Source organism: Fragaria vesca, linkage group LG3 (genome assembly GCF_000184155.1).
Source record: "Fragaria vesca subsp. vesca linkage group LG3, FraVesHawaii_1.0, whole genome shotgun sequence".
NCBI lineage: Eukaryota > Viridiplantae > Streptophyta > Magnoliopsida > Rosales > Rosaceae > Fragaria > Fragaria vesca.
This window is the reverse complement of record NC_020493.1, coordinates 14,396,008-14,404,247: the sequence shown is the minus strand read 5'-3', so window position 1 is coordinate 14,404,247 and position 8,240 is coordinate 14,396,008.

Genomic DNA, 8,240 nt, shown 5'->3' with positions numbered 1-8,240 from the left:
CTACACTCGCCGATTTGCCTAAAATCGGGACGGCAACCCTTCTCCGGGCACCCAGGCGACGCTTAGGCCGTTTTTTTAGAACCTTGCTCTTTCGTTCTCAACACCCAGCCGCACTCTTTCTCTATGAAAGATGAATACCGATCTCAACACCCCCCATCCCCTTCTTTCTAGGGTTTTCTGTTATTTCCTGGTAAGTTTCTTTATGTGAAATTTTGGATTTAAGTTGATTTCAGGTTTCGCTGGGTTGGGTTTTGCTTGGTTGATATAGAGTTTTACTTGGATTTCCCGGATTTAGGGTTTGCCCAAATTAGGGGTGAGGGGCTTTTAGAGATTTTCTGTCTGTGTTGGTTTTTTTCATTTGTTAAACTGGTAATAACTAGGTCCTCTACGAATTGTTCGGATTGTTCGATGTTAAACTGAGATTTTGCTTGTTTTACTTTTTTTATTTTTTATTGAAGTGTCTCTGTGTGTCTGTCAATTTGTTCGGATTGTTCGATGTTGGGTTTCTGCCTTGAGTCTCTTGGTTCTAACTGAATTATGTAGTTGAGGCTGCTAAGTATTTTGTTATGCAGGTTGCAACAGGTCTGCTAGTTGCCGAAGTTAATATAAATAGTATTTATGCACCGATACTCCACACCTATGGAGTGTCGGAGTGTCTGAAAAAGTTGACTTTTTAGACACGTTGACCGACACGCCACATCAGCCTAAGACACGCCACGTCAGCGTCCGACACGCCACGTCAACATGTATTGACTAGAAAAAAAATAATAATAAAAATAAAAATAAAGAAGTCTAAAACCTAATCGAAGAGGAAGCCGCTTCCACTTTAACGAAGCCGCATAGAAGAGGAACGACGAAAAAGGAAGCCGAGGAACGACGTCGCCGTTCTCTGTCGCTGCATCATTTTATCTATCAAGGATAAAGGATGATGCCAATGCATGCATGCCTTGCTCTTCTGTATTTTGAATACCTCAGTTATGGGGTTTTAGGCAGTTGGCGTTGTTATGGGGTTAGGAAAGTCGGATTTTCATTCAGTTTGATGAATATGTTGAATTGGATAGAACTATTTGGTAATCATCCTTTAGATTAAATATTGACTCTCTTTTATGTTATTTGTTACAGTTATGCAATTGCTTAAATTTAGAACATTATTTAAGCAATATGATAAATTTATTCATATTTGAGCATTTTTTATTAATTAAAAATATATAAATAAGTAATTATATTTGCCGTGTCCAAGTCGTGTCGAAAATGCAATTTTTGAGTTTTGCTGTGTCGCCATGTCAGTACGTATCGTGTCGCTGTATCCGTGTCCGTGTCCGTACAACATAGATAAATACTATGTCCCAACTTCGTTCCACTAGTGTATCACTGGTACTTCATTTCTCTCTCTTCTTTGCTCATTTTGAATCTTGCATATGTACCGTCTGAACCCTAAACTCATTAATTTACTACCTCACTGGCCACACTTGTGCTGTTTTGATATCATCTAGACCTGATAGGAGAAGATGGGATATAGTTATTTTCGCAATGAGGCTAGCTCTTCGGTTTCCCTATCTTTGTAAATGTATTCAAGAAAAGAAAATGTACGGAACACTTTGAATGTATTGCTCACATGTTGTATCCAGAAAGAAAAAAGAGATATTCCTTCTATCTCTTCCAATTGATAGCCCCTCCATCATGTTTAAATTTTATTACCTCCTTAATATTGCATATACACTATCATTCTCTGTATATTGTATCGCCTACAACTCTGTCTTGCTAAGAACAAATATTAGGCTGACAACTTCATAGCATTTGAATCCTGATAAGAGTTGCCTTCTGACTGACTTCAGGTATCCATGGCTATGAGGACTCTAGGTGATGTGGGAGTTCAAATTGTTTGGTAGGTTACTAGATTTTTGAATCATGTATAACAACATGCATATTTGGGGTGGAAAACATATTACTTGATAGTTATTGTTGTTGATAGCCTACGGTTGTTATTTTTGTTGATAGCCTATGGTTGTTATTTATGTGGTAATATGTTGTGCAAATGAGCTATATATAGATGTAAACTGGTTTGATTTTTATTTTTTTTCTAAATGCATGTGAGCCATGTATATGTGGATTAATTTATGAGTTTGATTTCGATTCAGCAAAGTCTCTGTCTATTGCTTTATATTCCTATGTAATGACCACTTTGTTGTAATTATTGATACTTCCTTGCTTTAAACGTTGAATATTACTTAAGCTTGTTTGTTATATATGTGACATCTGATATGTGTGTAAATCAAGCAATAGATAGTGTAAGTAGGTCATAAATTATAGACTTATCTTATTTTCGTAAGATATTGTGCAGATGAGGTTCCAGTACTTCTGGTGTAACAGATTGAACATGTAGATGTTCTGTTTTGATCCAAGGAAACCGGAGCTATACGTGAATCTAACTGTTTAGCATCCTATAATTGCAGTCAAGGTATGCTGCTGATCTTTATGGTATATTACCCAAAAGCTTTACACTGCTTTTGTTATAAATTTGTTACTGATAGACTTTGAACATATTGTTTCTTTTTTTGGTCTTTACATGTCTGTGTTTATATCTCTCAGCCTATAATTATAACAGAAGGGGGAAGGTAAGAAAATTATTGGTCATAAACTCATATATGATTAACATATTATCCAAAGTTTGATTACTCGTAATAACTTGCCCCCGACTGATTCACTTTTTTCTGCCTATTTGGGTGAAGATCTTGATTCATCGAGTATCAGAGAGATCCAAAGTTTGGAGCAACTGCTTGACACTGCTCTTAAGCAAATTCGATCAAGAAAAGTATGCTAGATGGGTTGATTAGTGATAGTTTGCAGTTAGTTTGTTTTAGTGCTAATATATATTATGATTTCTTGTAGAACCAACTCATGCATGAGTCCATCTCTGAGCTACACAAAAAGGTTCGGTCATGGCCATTTTGCACACTAATTATATATAAACATACTACACTTTGTGTGTAAAAAATGTTTGTTTGTTACTTTGTGTGAAATTCTTGGTAACTAGTTAAGAGATTTGGTTCGTACAAGTCAATTATAATAGAGTTGTGGTTTATTTGTCTGTGAAAGGAAATTCAATTATACTTGACTCGTAAGTTGTACACATGTGTGTTTCCATTTAATTGAACTTTTGCAGTCTCAAAATCTGATCATAACTTTGTTTATGTTCCTCATTGTGACAAGAGAAGGCAATCCAGGAGCAGAACAACTTGCTTTCAAATAAGATCATTTTTATATAAGATAGCAGCAATGTATTTTCTAATTAATGTGATAATGCACCGCTCTTTTTCTCATTAGATTCTGCTTTCAAAAATGATCAACATTTAAGGAGCACAAGAATGTAGCGGAAGTTCATGATTGGGAACAGCAGCAACAGTGGCAGTAGCAAAACCATGACCTTAACCTGCTAGCACAGGCTCCAATTCCATTCACTAGCCAATTTGAGTTCCATATTTTATTGATGAATTTACCACCACTTGATGAATTTACAAATGCTTTGCATGTTAAGTGTTATCTTAATTGGAAATTGCTAGATTATACTCACTATAGTAACGGTATATGTAATGTACTAGCTTTTCATTCTTTTAATTTATACACAAGATTGATGATGGACAACAATAATTTTACAGGTTGATAAGGTGAGCAATCATGATAGCATCAAAATAGAAGCAGATAAGATAGATGATGTTGTTTGCATATCTGTTCATAAAATTGGAATGGTGGAAACCTAGCTTGATCCCTTTCTATAAAAGAGAGCTTCTTAGTACTATACATCAGGTTGGAATGGTGGAGAAAACAGTAAACATCCAGTGGAAGTTGATTAATTCATTGTTCCTACTATCTTGCCTTCTTGATTTTTCTTTCGTGAAGTATAAGAACTACAGTATTTTCAAGTCCTAACATTCTCAGGGTAATCCCATTCTTAACATGTTGGAGTTGCCTTTATCAAGAATTGATAAGACTTCAATAATAGAAATCTTAGTCATAAGAAATCTAGTATCATTTAGAATTGTCTTCTTTATTGCTTTGATCGAAATTTCAGTTATTAGTGAAATTACATTGCCTTATAGGTTCTATCTGCAGAAGAAAAGAAACTATTCCTAAGAGCTGTTGCATATATATGGGGAATTGAGCAAGATGATTAAGCCTTGAGATCCTTGGTGGTTGAAGCCTTCTGGTAGGACAATATCTTTTAATAAAGAAGGAACTCAACTAATCCAACCGTAGAATGTCTAGTAGGTGTTATAGCTTTGGTCAAGGAAATAGGTGACTTTGAACTTGCAAATATGTATTGTAGGTCATTTTAAAGTAATAACTTATTGGTGTTATAGCTTATATGTCTACTTAGGACAAATAACTCTTTGTAAATATTGTTGGTTTTGGCAATGAGAATGAATTTAGATTTCTAAATTAGTTTATGCAAATGCTTTGGTGACCTTCAAATCAAAATCAAACAACAGATATCCCATGAACTTTGACGTCTTACATTTTTCAAACGACTTTTATATGTCGTCTTAAAGTAAAAGAAGACAATAGTGTATGTCGTTTGAGTTTTGAGATTTTAAACTATTGTAACGACAGAAAAACATAGTAGTACTAGAATACAGACGACGGATAAATTAAAAAGATAGATATAAAAGCCATTCCGACGTCATATAAGTGACGTTAGAATAAATTTGAGACGACAGAGAACTGTCGTTGAAATTATTTGCTGATTAATTCTTTTTTCAACAACAGAGAACTGTCGTTGTAACATTTTTTAACGACATATTCTTTTTTTGTGTTACAAACCTGGATTCATACAGACGACATATAGTATGTCGTATAACCTTCCTCAGGCGACAGATTATGTTTGTCGACTGAATGCATATCAGATGATAGCTCGATAGACGACACGCAAAAAAGTAATTAGACGACGGACATTGCCCGTCGTCTAAAGGCAAAATTGGCGTAGTGTAATTCCAACACCATATCCCAAATTCCAAGCAACCATCTCCAAAAATCCCCTACACTAAATCAACATAAATCCCTTCTAGAAACCATCCAAAATTCCTCTAAACCACCACTGCAATCGGCAGCAGCCATCGGCAGTGGCGGTTAACCACCACCACCACCATCTCAACTTCAACCAAAATTGACAAGGCATATAACAAACACTTCTTCTCAACAAACACAACAACAATCATGACTAACACAAAACCTACAAATCAAAGGTTTGGCCGGAAAATACCTCACAAGCTCAAGAACACAAAAACTCCGATTTGGCTATATACCCCGGATTGTTCTTCCACTTTTGGAGGGTTGAAAGACCAATAGGAGAGCTACAAAATACCCCCCAAAGATCGTTGGAAATGATGGCCGGAGAAGGGAGCTCCAGCAAGGGCAACCACACGGCAGCAGCGGCGTCACCGAGCCTTAACGCCGGCGATTCTGGGCCGGTCACCACCCTAGGCTGGATGAGCAGCGTCTCAGCTGTCACACGCGACCCGTGCGGCGGCCAGGCGTGGTCTGACGACGGTGAACGGTCGGGGAGAGGTCGGACAGGTTGGGGTCGGGGTTGGAGTTGGGCTTGGGGAGAGAGAAGGTGAGGTGCGGTTATTTCTGTTTTCTACCTTAACCAAAAAAATAACAAGTTTCCCCCACTTATATCCCAGCCCAAAAATGGTAATTATCATTATTTTAGCTACCCTTCACTTACGAACTCTAGCTCAGGCAACTAAAAGTCTATGAACTCGTCTAATCCACCTCTATCAAAATAAAAGAACAAATTTCTGAATTGAATAGCTACCATTAAATCGGAAACCACAGTATAAAAATAATTACTAGGTTCGGGGTGTATTAGCCCACCTCTGATTATTGAAGGTATGCCTCGGTGATCTAGAACCGTGTGTGACTTAAGACATGACATCGATGGTCTTATGCATTCAACTTCTTTGAATGAGATTGGATTCTTGATCTTGGACAACAACTCTCTTATGCTTAAAGTAAGGTGTCTTAGAGCATTGTTGTCGTTGTTTACTCCCCTCGTTTAGCGGATGTGATATAGCCTTTGACATCCTTCACTCGATGGTGAGGTTCCTCCACTTTTTTTGGTTTATATAGCCTTTGACATACTTCAAAGTTTCTCCTTTGAGAATGTAAATATTTATGGTTTTTTCTAAAAATTAATCAAAGGGTACAAATGTAATAAAAGAACTTTTAGAAAACAAAGTTGTGTATCAAGTAATTCGAAGATGTGTGAATAAAATTTCTCGTTTTTATAGACATGGTCATACGAGTTCCTTACTTTGTCAAATGGTTGTAGTTTCCTAGTGGCAGGATGAGACTTTGGTGTCACTGATAGAAATAACAATTTATGGCTCTGTATGAGCATTGTCTTTCCGGTGTGTCGCCGAAGTTGTAAAGCAAATAAAGTTGTCAATGATGCACTTTTTGCTAAATGATGCTTGTTAGAATGCATAGGTTATAGTGTTTTGGGATGTACTCACACTTAAGCATAATGTGTCCCCTCTTGTATTTTACGGTTTAATTAAGGGAAAAAGACCATTTGCACAAAATAGAAAAAGTCAAACCCCATTTCAATGATAATATTTTTTATTAACCCATTTGAATACAAGGTACTTATTTTAAGCCCAAATATACAAATTTTTATTAAAATATAATAAAATGATATTTTAAAAGACTTTTTTACCCTTAACCTTTATTTAAAGAGAAAAAAAGAAAAAGAAGAAGAGAAGACTTTCCCGGAAGCACACCGGACACCAGCGCCAGTCACCGGATTCCGGTCGCCGAACATCGGTTGCTTGATTCCCGTCACCGGACACTGGCCGCAGGATTCCGGTCACCGGTCGCCGGAAAATTGATGGTGATCGGAAAATCGCCGGAGTCTCACTGGATTTTTTTGAAAAAAATGTCACAAGAACCCACCGGATCTTGCTTGAAGCATACCGGCAAAAAATGAAGTTTACTACCCCTAGTAAACTTTTACTGAGGGCAGTAAACTTACAAAACAGTAGCTCTAATGCCATAATTCACATTGAAAAAGAGAAAAATCAACTTAGATGCGAAAAAATGAAGTTTACTACCCCTAGTAAACTTTTACTGGGGGCAGTAAACTTGCAAAACAATAGCTCCAATGCCATAATTCACATTGAAAAGGAGAAAAATCAACTTAGATGCGAAAAAATGAAGTTTACCACCCCTAGTAAACTTTTACTGGGGGTAGTAAACTTGCAAAACAGTATTTTCAAGACCATAATACACACTAAAACAGAGGAAGAACAATTTATATTCTAAAAACTAAAGTTTATTACCCCCAGTAAACTTTTATTAGGGTAGTAAACTTGCAAAAAAATAATTTTCAATGCCATAATACATACTAAAACAGAGAAAGAACAACCTAGATGCGAAAAAATAAAGTTTATTACCCCCAGTAAACTTATACTGGGGGTAATAACCTTACAAAATAATATCTCCAAGACCATAAGTACACATTAAAACGGAGAAAAATCAACTTAGATGCAAAAAATAAAATTTACTACCCCTAGTAAACTTTTACTGGGGGTAGTAAACTTGCAAAACAGTATTTTCAAGGCCATAATACATACTAAAACAGAGGAAGAACAATTTAGATTCAAAAAACTAAAGTTTACTACCTCTAGTAAACTTTAGTTCCGTCGATGACAGTAACAGCATCAGGTTGGGAGCTGAGGGAGCTTGACTGCTTGAGCAAATCCCTAACGGCCTGGAGAATGCGATTAGATGCATCAACACCTAACGCCCGGAGGCCGACGGTTGCGCCGACGCGGACGGGGGTGAAGGGACGCAGGTCCTTAGGAACGGCGGCTTCGGCCTTGTGGAGGAGATCTGAGAGCGACAGGGCGGCGCTGCGAGGGTTGGAGGCGTAGGAGCTGAGACCGAGCTTGGTCTGGAGGAAGAGCTCGAGATCTTTTCCGATGGGGAGGAGGTTGAGGTTGTGGTCGAAGCAGAAGACGTGGACGCAGTTGCCGGAGCTGCCAGCGTAGGAGGTCTTGGAGTCAGAGGAGGAGTGAATCTGAATCGGAGTCTGGGAGGGCATGACGTAGAAGACCATGGTTAGGAGGAGAGAGAGAGAGAGAGAGAGAGAGAGAGAGAGAGAGAGAGAGAGAGAGAGAGAGAGAGAGAGAGAGAGAGAGAGAGAGAGAGAGAGAGAGTAGTAGTAAGTAAGTAAGTAA